Raw genomic sequence first — 13,074 nt, forward strand, 5'->3', positions numbered from 1 at the left:
AGTGGTGCTTGCTGTAATTTTTATTTCAACTTGCAAATAACTTACTCCGATTATAGTTGGGGATCCTGCATGGGGATGGAGAATCCTCTGGAGCAGATTTTGAGAGTGCACAGGGGAAGAAGAAGAAGAAGAAGAAGAAGAAGAAGAAGAAGAAGAAGAAGAAGAAGAAGAAGAAGAAGAAGAAGAAGAAGAAGAAGAAGAAGAAGGGGAAGTTCTATTGCACAGGTGGAACTCTGCATTCACAGCATTGGATACAACCCTAAAGTTCTAGAGAGTTCTCAGGGTGAACAGCATAGGTGCAAACCCCAGTTTAGAACTGCACAGGGACCACAGAAAGAAAAAGCACAGCAATAAACATTCTGCTGTGATATATTTTGGAGACTATAGCCATAAGAAAGGGTAAGGAAGACATTTTATCTCATGACCCGTGAGGCCAGTAATGTTACTCAAAAAATACACAAAAAGAAAACTGGAATCTCTTCAGCTTCATGCTAGGCTCCAAACTATCCAAATCTAGTTTTGATGTTTCCCAAAATAGAGTCTCAGCCTAGAGTCCTTGGGTTGCATGTGCTGGCTGAGGTTGATGGGTGTTGTAGTACGAAACACTTGAAGGGTAACAGGTTGAGAAAGGATGTCCTCAGCAGACTCTCAATTATTGGAATGTATTCTTTTTGAAGAAAAACTATTTTCTCAGTATATTTTTATTCCCTGGTTGTGTGTTTTGCTGTTTAATTATCATGAAGACTGAAGATCCCAGAAACGTTAGCTTTAGTCAATAGAACAACTAATGAAACATTCGTGTTGCTGTATTTTTTTACTAAGAAGGTCGTGTGCAGGTTTTCTGTTCTCACAATTCTATAATCATTTCTATGAAAATGGGGGGGGGGTATTGTCCTAGATCTAAACACTTCAATAGATTGGAGATTGATACACAGATACCAACCAAAGTGCTCAGCCCCTCCTGGCAGACATCCACGAGACCTCTCAAGTGCAGGGGTGGTTTTTTTTTATACCAACTTGTAATGTATGTACATTCCTGTTCAGAATAAATCTGAGACTTCCAAATTTAATTGCTAAGTAAGTGAACCAGAGATACATTATGTTAGAATAAAAGCATCTTTTAACTCATTTAATTTGATACACAAAGCTGTAGTGAAACAAGACATAAGACAGTGCAGTGTAAAGAAAAAATAGAGCATGCCTTTAAAGTTAAAAGCCATAATAAAGTTTAACTATGGTTTCAGGCTCCACCACTCTGATTCAACAACCTTAAGACAACTCCATCATTCAGAAATCCCCAGCAGCCTCATCCCTTTGTTTTGCATTGAGGGTGACAGTAAAGACATTCATGTTTCCTTTTAGCCAAGCATTTTTTATACTGCTCTGTCACTTTCAATCACGTTTGAACAGCCACACTTGACAGAGTTGGCCATTCTGGTACACATATCCATTTTAAGGAGGGATCTGCTCTGTCTGGACACAGCAGAGGTGTGCCCCAACCATACAGAAAGGGCATGGGGCAAGCAGACGGGCAGTCTAGTCACCAAAGGATCAAGTACAGTACTTGGTTTGCTATGGATCACCATACAACTGCAAAATGTGCTCTCTAGAAGAATCAAAGCATTGGATTTCAATAACAGCCCCACTGTATCTCCTTCCCATCACTGTGTAGCTTGGATTCCCCAATTCTTCAGATTCCTTGAATGGAGTACGTTCTAGAATTATAAGATTTGATTCTTGTATGTATTGGGGACCTCCTCCTCTCAGGTTTCATACAAGCCACCGGTACTGCACTGGTGATCCAGGTGCCATTGTAAGATCTAGGTATGAGAACTCTCATATGACACATGCCATTCTCGTCCTGCTGCTTATTTCTCCATCTGTCCCATTCTCATAGTTCTTTCCTTGAGAAGTTGAGGATCTCAGATTGGTCCCCTGTTGCTCTTATTTTGCAGCTCCACAAAACTCTGCTTCCAGCATCAGGAATTCTTGATCTGATCCAGAAGAATTCTTTTTATGAACACTTTTCTTTGTATTTAAATGATATTGAAGATGCCAAATGAGCAACCATAGAAAATGATGGGTTCTTTTGAAGGATTCCTACTGAAAAATACACATTTTCACAGAATCCAAATGACTCATCAGCTGATTGACACATCAGACGTTCAGAGCCTCCATTTGAAGAAAATTCCACTGAACTAAGTGAGGTAAAATCAAAATATTGTGGCTTGGCAGGGCTGTGGATGGGGCTATCAGTGACTAGCATCAGTTCCTGGAAGTCATTAATCTATACCACTAAACAAGGAGCACTGGCACTTGGGAGACTTACAAGCTGAGGAATAAATACAGTATATGGAAAATAAATTCAACTTATCACATGGAAATATGTTCAACTATCAAATGCAAGTGCAGTGTGTAACAGGTCTGGAGAGCCTCTCGGGCAGCACAAGGTGGTTACTCTCAATTACTTTCAACAGAGCATATTTGACCAGCACTGGATTTGCCTATGTACATCATCTAATAGAGTCAGTATGCTCCAAAGGATAGCAGGGTTCAAAAACCTCATCAGACAGGTATTCACTGTTTAGCAGGCTCTCTCATACTAAATGGAATGGTGACCTATCTGAGAGGATAGGCAAAAACATTAACATCCTTCAAAGGCTTCCTCAAACAATTAGATCTTAAGATGGATTTTAAAAAATTCTAAGAGTCAGCACCAGTTGTATCTAAAAACGACGGGCATTCCATAATCAGACCCTCATCACAAAGACAACATATACAACATTGCGGGACATAAATATATATAACATTGGTGTCTATTACTGGAAGTGGTTTGAGACTACCATTCTGGACTGATGAACATGGGGATAAGGAAAGTGATTAGGTTATGAAAACTTACCATTACATCTTTCTATAGCCATCTGTTTGATGTAGTAGAACAAATAAAGAATGCAATATCATAAATACTAAAATAAAATAAAATGTTTATATACACAAGAAAGGATAGAAAAAAGAACTGCTAATCCTCCCCCTACCACAAGAAGCCCATCCCCTTCCTTTTTAAAAACAGTGAAATGTTCCTATCCTGGGGTGGCAGAGAAGTTTTCCATTAATGAGATTCAATTCCCCGAAGCTAAAAATACATTCCCAATAAATTGTAATGGGGCATCTTTCTGTTCCTTGCAACTACTTTACAGTGCTATGGGACAACTCTGGAATAAAAATTCGCATTATTGCTCCCTTTTGCAAAATGTGGGTTGCAAGTCATATAATAATTAAGTTAAGTGACTCAGACTATAAGCAGAAGGTCATAAAGCCTTGTGCTTCCCCCCCCCAGAAAAAGCACAAGTTAAAAAGTGAAGCAAAACAAAGCTCTGAACGTTGTCCCCAACCCCAAAGGAGAAGAGCCAGAGGAGAGGGTTTGCCCAACTCCAGAGGACACCTGCTGTGGCAAGAGTACTTAATCCATAATTCTTCCCTTCAGTGTTCTGGCCTTCTTTCCCCAGTCAGGCTCTGAGCTCTATCAAATATTCATCTCCTCTCTCCTTAAATAATAGATCAATGTAATAACAGGCAAAGCACAGTTAATCACAGCTTTTCAAACCCCACACAAAAGCCACCAGGCGATGGGTAGGGACAGGCACAGCAGTGTGGAGGAGGGCAGGGACCCAAAGCATCAGCAGCCTACAATGACAGCACAAACAAGTGGGAAAGCAACTCCATGCCTAGCCCCAAGGCCATCCCCCACAAAAGATGCAGCTGCAGGCCTCCTTCGAGGAGAACCTGTCATGACATAGCCAGAGCCAACAAGCAGGTCTTTCTGGCAACAGGTGCCAAAGCTGGACAGAGAAGCATATGCTCAGTGGGAAGAGAATGCAAAAGTGAGGCGAGGCGCATAGGAGAAGTGTTCATGTCTACACAGAGGTTTAGCATGCTAGCTTCCCCAAACCAAGGACTAGAATTGAAGCAAGCAAGCAAGAATGGATAGCTTCAGTTTACTGGCCGATCACAAAGTCACTGTACAGTCTAGAGCACTGTCACACTCAGATTCTGAAAAGTACAAGAAATGATTACAGGAGGTATTTGCAAAAAGGAGTTGGTGTCCACTGACCAGCTGAGCTACATGAGAATTGAGGACATTGAAAGAGGGAGGTGCATTGTTCAAAATGTGCTATATCAGTGTAGGGAAACTTCATTACTGTCTTTCTGCTACAAAAGATTCCCCCTAGTTCTGTTGTGTTGGGAGTAAGCCCTCAAGAGATGTAGGGATTGCTGCCTTTGCTTTAAGCGAGTACCAACAGCAGGCTGAACTGTGAAGATCATCTGCACCTCTGAAAACTGTATATCCCTCTCTGAAACTATATATATCTCTCTGAAATTGTGTATGCAGAAACTCTCAGAGTCCCTTATTGCTCCAAGAAGCACAATTCTTTCCCTAACAAGAGGCTACTTTTTTAAAAAATGTGACCTTCCATTCCAGGTCACACAAAAACCCAGGAGACAGCCCTGCTGAGCGCAAGGACAAAGTGAATGCTCCTAGGACCTATAGCTAGTGCTTGAGCATTGCATGACAATTAAGTGCAAAACAAAGCTAATTGTGATTGACAGACGCCCCAGAAGCATTCTCGCTCCTTTCAAACCACCCCTCCCTTTCTTGTGACCTTCATGACTAACAAGCAGCAAAAGGGATCATTTTCAAATTGCATAGGTATCCAGTTCGTTTTCAGCTTCTCCCAATATGCCCAGAGTACAGTATATATACACATGTATCCTGAATGCTCCAGACGAGTCTTCACAGATGCAACAGCCATGTTCTCAGTGTGCAGATATAGATGGTGTGATAAAGATCCCACTTCAGCAAAGGTCTCGGCAATCTCCCCCCAGCATCCAAGTTGTCAAGCATTATTAGTAGTCACTGCCAATAGTAGAAGTAGAAAGCACTTAGCATCTCAGAGGAATGGGCTCGAAGGAAGGAAGGATGATAGATTAGATAGCAAGACAGATGTGGTGTTTCTTTCAAGGTCACAGGATCACTGCTCGACTTCAAAAATGCAAACTATTTATTGGCACATCTACAGGTCGCTAGCTTTTGAATGACATCAGTTGCGTCAGAAGTCAACAGGGAAAATGGCAGAGGCTTCTGCAGTAAATTCATAAAATGAAATCATTAAATCAGACAGACCTGGGAATTTTTAATATAGCTGTTTGCAAAGAGCTCAGGGAACTTCAAAAGAAAGGTGTTATATTAGGGCAAAGTATTATTAAGGATGAAGATGGCCTTTGAAACAAACAAGGTGTAACGAAAACATTCTAATAAAGTCCCTATGGAAGGTTTTGTTTTTAACTGCACAGGAGAATGAGATTGGAAAGAACAATCTCTTATACTGTTATTATTGCTAGACTGTTGTGGATGCCAAATTTTCCCCACTGAGCAGTAGCGTCTTCTTAGAGAAAGACTAAATGAAAAGACAGAATGGGAAGCAAAAGATGAAGAAAAAATGGCTCAGAATCTTGCAAGCTGCTCAGAATCTACAGTCCCCATTTTGTTCAGTGTTCTGAAGAGGGGAACATAAGTTAACAACATAAAACCTAAGAAGAGTCCTGCTGTATCAGACCAAAGGTCTATCCATTCAAGCAACCTGTTATCATCGTGGTCAACCAGATACTGTTGGAATCCTACATGCAACAGGACTTGAGTGCAGCAACACTTTCCCCACTGATTCCAAGCAACTGGCATTCAGAGGCATACTGCCTCCACCAGTGGAGGTAGAATATAGACATCATGGTTAGTAGCCAATAGTAAACTTTTCCTCCATAAATTTGAACAATCCTCTTTTAATAAGAACATAGCGACCTGCAAGATAAGCTCAAAATTCTTCAGAATTAGGCTGGATCATTTTGTGATCAGCTACCTCATGCTATCATGTCTAACTGAACTGTCATCATGTCCAGTGCTCAAGATATTTAGTACCACCTTGGCTGATATTTACAACCACTCAAATGATAAAATCACTTTATATTCCTGAATAAGTTTCCATCCTGTAAGAAACACATCACAACATTTCTCCACTGCAACACTATGCAGTTCCAGATGAGGCTGCCAGTCCTCACATAGCCAGCCACAAACAGGATGTAACAAAAAGTCTGTTTGCTTGATTTGTGTATCTGTTCTCTGCATTCAATAGAATTAGCCATGACTTGTTTAGTTTATCCCAATCCAACATAGGATGGAACCCAAGAACAACATAACTAGTTGTGCATGCCTAAGAGACTTTTGGTCTTGTATTTCTCAAACATTCTTCCACTCCACATGTCTTTTTGGACTGAGTGGATTTTCAAAACAACCCACCCTGGGGTGTCTAAAGCAAGTATCTAGATCCCAGTGACTTGCCATTTCAGAGGTGCAAAAAGGCTCTTGATCATCCACTATTGCACGCATTACTTGTACCTGTTTGCAGCCGTGGTTCTTCAATCTGCTGTTGCAATGTGCAGGGAATACATTCCCATTACCAGAGCAATGGAGTTGATGTTTCCTTGCAATGGGATGTGCATTCATTTATATACTGAAAAGTAAATCAGTGCAGTGGGTTGATTCAAGCACTCAGTTGTACATCATCCTCTGCGCTGTCTTATTTTCACTGGAATGAACATCTGAATACACATCACAGCATAAGGAAGAACTGGTGGATGTCTTTGTGTACATGTGCATATACACACATATACCCTTGTTAACAGTTGCATTCTCTTGTGAAAATTGATCGCTAAAAGATGAACCTTGTGCTGTGTGCACAGAGGGGGTGCTCACAAATCTCTCCTCTCCCCATTTTGAGCTAAACATTAATCCCAATCCATATATGGATACATTTGAGATCACAATCTGAATGATCTTCCATTCTGTGTAATTAAAAGCAACCAAATCAGGTTATGGTAGCTCCCTTTGTCCCCAACATAGCCAGCCACAAACAAAGGGGATAAAAATCAATCTGAACTGAATACATTTGTGTTGGGAGCCATAATATGTAGAAGTAGCAACACTAAATTGCTGTTGAATCTCCCAGACTATGCTTTTGAAAAAAACATTACTTGAGGTATCTTTTCTGAACCACTCACTAACATATCCCAATACAGTCATACCTCATGTTGCATCCACTGTGGGTTGCGTTTTTCCAGGTTACGAACATGGTGGACCCGGAAGTGTTAATTTCCGGGTTTTGCCATGCGCGCATGCGCAGAAGAACTCTATCGTGCATGTGCAAAAGCGCCGCTCGGGTTGTGAACTTTTCGGGGTGCGAACGGTACCCCGGAATGGATCGGGTCCACAACCCGAGGTACCACTGTATATAAAAATGGGAAGGGGGGAACCATCCTATTCAGTTTACAAGTGAGTCCTGGTTGCAGGCTGCTTGTGACCAGAATGAAAATTCTTCGCAAAGACTTGTGGAGCCTTAATATGTAGTAGTGGGTAAAATAACAAGATGGAGAGACACATATTTTATTCTTTTTTAAATTTAAAGTCATAATGCTGAAACATGTCAGACTGACAAGTGTGAATACCAGTGCAATGTTTCTAAAATAATAGGTGCTGTTGAGCAAGCTGCCTTGAAGTCACACTCAGTAGAATGGAAGCTCATTCCCTACATTCCAAGTGTGTGTGGGACAAATTCCAAATGCTGGGACTAAGAAGGAGTGAAACAAAGCCAAAGAGACATGCCAAATGGCACTGTCGTTCTAAATTTGTGAACGGTGTATGAACAGTTATTTCTACTCCATTATTGAATAGAAGGGTGTGTGGTTTTGATCAGTGCCTTCATAAGAGACTACTGGAATCCATATGAGCTAGTCTGTTTGCCAAACAGGAAAGCCAAGGTATGTATAACAAATAAGTAAAAAGTATTGATTTGCATGACTATAGACTGAGTCTTGAAACTATAGGTGGTATCCAGTGAAGTAGTTACGGTGTATGGGATGATAGGGGAGGGATAGTACCTCTGGTGGGGGAACACGTTGTGCTCCTTCTGGGGCAGTTTGCCCACCTTTGGTCCCCAACCTATACTCAGCTCTCACCGGTAGCTCTTAGAAGCTGTCCGTATGCAACAGCCCCCAAACTCCTGGAATGGCCTTGACTAACTGACTAAACCAGGTGAGGGTAGCTGATGGGTCTCAAACCCTAAGTGAGTTAGGGACTTCCCCTGCATGTGAAGACAGGCTCTGGTGGATTGAATGGATGAGACCAATAGTGGGTCAAACATTCGAGAAGGTGGTTTCTGCACATGCTGTAGAGCGAAATTAGAGGCAGATGGGGCTTGTCAAACTGGGAAGATAGCCCATCTAGGAGAAGGATAATTCTGACCCTAAACTTCTGCTGTCTTGTGGGATATCTTCAGGAGAAGAAAAGGATGAGGAGTAAACCCTACACAAATCCAGAGTGGAGTCCCTAAGACAGTTGGATGGTGCCCTGTATGCCTCCTTCCGGCAATTCCTGGAGCTAAGCTGGTGCCAAATGTATTGCTCTGTTTTCCTTTGGACCACATTAGTGAGCCTGAGAGGGGGATCTTGTTGTCTGGGCCTCCATACTGCTCAGGCTTGCACTCTGGGGAGGTCACTTCGGTGTTGCTTACACAGCGGTTTGGTTTCACCTGCGGAAGCGCACTCCATTGTCTCTTAAGACAGACAGATGCCAACAAAGGTTAAGTTGAAGTCCTGCTTCAGATTAAGGCCGGATGGAAACTCTATAACCAAACCAAACCCAGCTTTAACAGGTCTGGTGGCACCTAATGTTATTTATCAATGTTAGAGTGCATGTCTGAAGTTTTGTGCTATATATATTGAGCATGGCTTCCTTCACTCTTTTTAGACAGCAGGAGAAAGTAAGGTCAGCCATTTGGACATTATAAACAAGTTATCTCATGGTAAATTTGTTTCAGTTGACAAGCAACACAGTTGTATAACAGATAGACATTGTTAATTATCACCTATCTAATAAGAAATGCTCTAAAAGTGGAATTCATTCTTCACACAACAGAATTCAGGCTAAAACCCTCCTGCGAATCCCTATAAGACCAGTATAGTGCTCCTGGGATGAAAGGAATCTGGGTTGATGTTCTCTTAACTCTAGTTAAGGCAGAATTAAGCAGAAGATGCTAAAGCAATAACACAATGCACTACAATGCTGTTTAATCTGTTCTATTGGACCTCATGTTGTTTGTATTAAACCAAGAACTTGCTGAGAGGTGGTCTTTGTATTCCAGCTTCTCCACTGAGGTTTTAGAGCAAAGGAAACTTTAGAGGAAGTGTTAATAGATCTAAATGACATATTAATGGCTAATAAGGTAACTTTGAAAGTAGCTTCACATGCAAGTGAAATAGTTAAAAGAGCCTATCTACATCCTGACACCTGCATAGCACCTAAACAGCATCAACAGAATGTCTACTACATCTTTTCCCATTCCATTTTATGATTGACCATTTGCAGACTCCATGGCTTACTTACTGGATTTCTTACCCACCCTTCATCATAAGGTCCAGAGTAGATTACAACAATATGAAAATACAGTATTAAAATCGGATTAAACAAGTTACAGGCAGAAGAACATGGGGAACACGTGTCAACATCAGCCAACATTTTTTCTCTCCCAAGACCCAATTGCTCTGTTTAGCAATCTACTCTGATGAAGAGTTTGAGAGCTTGTACACCTTTCGTGTTATTTTGGTTGCCAATAAAGATATTGTCCTAATATGGACATTGGAAGTATCCAAATGCTAGTTTGTTAGTTATATTTTTTTAAAAAAATCAATGTGGTTTACAATCTCAATATAATAAACACACATAATAAAAACCCATTTAAAATCAGAGACCATCAGCAAACTATTATGGAAATATATTTCCATAACTGTCTGCATAAGCCTGGCAACACAGCAAACTTTTCAGCAGGCATTTAAAGGTTGAAACAGAAGGTGCCTGCTGAATCTTTATCGGCAGAGAAAGGTTTTATTTCATGTTGATTCCAAATTGAACCTCGCTAGCTCAGGGGACAACCAACGTCATACCTGCAGATGATCTCAGTGAATGAGGTGGGATATAAGGGTTTAGATAGAACTGAAGGTACTGGACTTACGTTGTTCAGGGTTTTCTAAATTAATACAAGGAATGGGCTTTAATGGGTAAATCTCTCACAAGATGAAGGTGTTCCTCTGATATATTTTCAAGTGCCAGGCATCCCTTTAACTTCAGTGACATCAACATTTTTACCTGCTCTCCATATGTCAGTGTCTACCAAAGGGCATAAACTGAAGAATAACCAACCATCAAACCATCAGGCAGTGAAACTGGTATCTGCTGCTTAACTGAACAACAGCAAGCAAAAAAAAAAACATTAAAGACTCAACATCTTCTCTTATGAATACAGCTCAGCCTCCTTCTCAGTGGGAGCCTAAGAAGTAGGCAGCTAGTAGCTGTCTGTCTTTTCAGGATCTGGCTCCCTGGGCATTTTTATAATTTACCACTATTACAAAAGGAACGTATTTTATTATTGTATCTATTTTGAACTATTGCATGCATTTTGCTATGTTTGTGATAGACGCCATGGAACTTCATGGTTGTTTAGATAACAAATTTATATGCCATGTGTAATGCATACAGTATTTATAAATAGCAGTTGCAGGCGATGTATATTTTTGTCCTACAAGATGTGAGCATGTGGGCAGATCCCAGTAGCTAGCAAGTCAGCAGTACTCTAGCAACAGTATCAGGAGAGCTTCAGATAACACTGATGCCATGCTCCTATCAAGATTGCAGTTGCTTCCTTTATATATGCATACATCTTTTTTAACTGTCACCATAGGACAACAATCACTATCAAGATGTCATCTGAAGCAATTCAAAATTCCAAATAAGACAGATAAACAAGAATTATGTGATGAGAACAGTTACATGTGGCTTATCCAAGAGAAGATACAGACGTAAGCACAATCATGTTCTTTCTTGGATGTGTTACATGTCCAATGATGGACAAAGCAGTCTATCTAAGCTTCTTTCATTTTTTCAGTCTTAAGATCAGTTCAACACATTTCATCATTAATTTGCAATTTTTAAAAACAAGTCCTCACAAACATTTATCAGCATTTTAGTCTGTATTTCTCCTAATACAGTAAACACATTTTATTATGTAATTTTGCCTAATGTGCTTATATTTCCCAATGTAATGTTAGGTTGCATTTCCCCTCTCGCATATGCATTTTATGTGCATTTTTATGCACATTTTATGCTTATATATGCATATTTGTACATATTTTTTGGTTGGAAACTGTACCACCTGTACCACCAACTGTATCTGGGATGATGTGATTTTTCAAAGGATTGTTTCATTTTGCTTTGCATAATTTTTTGGAAAATGTGAATTAAGTAGGCTCACATTTTAATTTATGAACCATGGATAGCATCATGTCAGACAGGAGAGAAAATGATTCCTTTGAATAACCCCAGCAAATAACCTGTGCTCCCTGAAGAGGTCAAAGAGAAGCAGCAGCAGAAAAAATAGCATGCAGGAGATAGCATGTCTGATACTGAGGGATGTGATTGGGCCATCTAATTCAGTACTGATTGGCAGCAGCTCTCCAGAATTTCAGATCAGAATCTTTTCCCAACTCTATCTTGAGATTCTAGGCATTGAACCAAGCGAAACACACACTCTACCACTATCTACGGCCATAAGACCCCTTTGGGATAAAGAACTGCATTTCCACAGAGACAAACCCATATCACACCCACACCAAACCCATCAAAAGGTAACTGAATGGAACTATAACCACCAGTTGTCCTGTTTTGAAGAGGGCAAACATTGTAATTAGAGTCTAAGAAGGAACTAATGTGTACGCCAGTGTGGTGTAGTGGTTAAGAGCGGTAGACTCATAATCTAGGGAACCGGGTTTGAGTCTCCGCTCCTCCACATGCAGCTGCTGGGTGACCTTGGGCTAGTCACACCTCTCTGAAGTCTCTCAGCCCTACCCACCTTGCAGAGTGTTTGTTGTGGGGGAGGAAGGGAAAGGAGAATGTTAGCCGCTTTGAGACTCCTTAGGGTAGTGATAAAGCGGGATATCAAATCCAAAATCTTCTTCTAAAGATTAGTGTAAACATTAAGCCATCATAGTGGCTAATAAGCAGCTGGCCTTTCTCTTCCTTCACATGACACAAAAAAGCCTGGGCCATAACATCAGCTGAAGTTGGCTTTTGTGATCAGGGTGAGAGAAGGACAGGAAGTTCTGGTAGTGTAAAATATATTCTTAATCTCGCAGGCCATCACCAGGATAAGAGTATTTAAGCCCTTTTCCCTACCCTACCAACTTCTTTGAAAATTCTTGCCACCCTTTCTTGGGAATAGTGCAGGTGTTTTCCTGTCAACTCAGGACAGATAGAAATTATTAACCTGTCTGTATACTGGGCAGCCAACCAAGGTGTTTTGTTTTTGTTTCTTTTGCCTACTCTGTACTCAAACCTCTGGTGGTTTGAGGACAGTTTGAGTGGAGGTCATGTTAATGAGGTCAATTAGTCACATTTAGGAAGGTGGCGTGCGAAGGCGAACAGGTAAGGAATGAGTTAAAGTGAGTACCTTAGGTAGTCAGCCACTCTTCAGAGTGATAGGTGCTTCCTGAAGCTTGCCACTCAGGCCTGTTGGATCCATGGGCAGGATACAGAGCACCTTTGAGTCACCCCATTGGAGATGTGGGACCCCAGCAGCACTTGAGAGGCTTCCCTACTCACCTGAGTGGGCAGGCCTTAAGGGAAAGTGCAGGGATAATTCCTGCCACTATCATTAAGCAGGGGTTTGCTCACCTCATACAGGTAATGCTGTATAGATCAGATAGCTTCCTAAACTGTCACCATTTCCTGCCAAATTTAACTGTAAATTAAACATGTGGCTCTAGTGCCACCCAACACCTTGTGCCTTGCTTCTTTATTTCCATTTTCCCTATTTGTTAACAGGGGTGGTTGGTTTTCTTTCTTTCTTTCTTTCTTTTTCTCAATTGCACATTTTTCTGGGAGTCTATGGCAAAAAATACATCTCCCATGAGAACGAT

At 41.0% G+C, this 13,074-nt stretch overlaps 1 protein-coding gene across 4 annotated transcripts in view; it reads right to left on the reverse strand.

Moving 5' to 3' along the window:
- The window catches only part of TEX264 (testis expressed 264, ER-phagy receptor), a 160,991-nt gene that overhangs the window by 25,728 nt on the left and 122,189 nt on the right, over positions 1–13,074 (reverse strand). The window lies entirely within an intron of this gene.

This window comes from Zootoca vivipara, chromosome 2, assembly GCF_963506605.1.
Source record: "Zootoca vivipara chromosome 2, rZooViv1.1, whole genome shotgun sequence".
Lineage (NCBI taxonomy): Eukaryota > Metazoa > Chordata > Lepidosauria > Squamata > Lacertidae > Zootoca > Zootoca vivipara.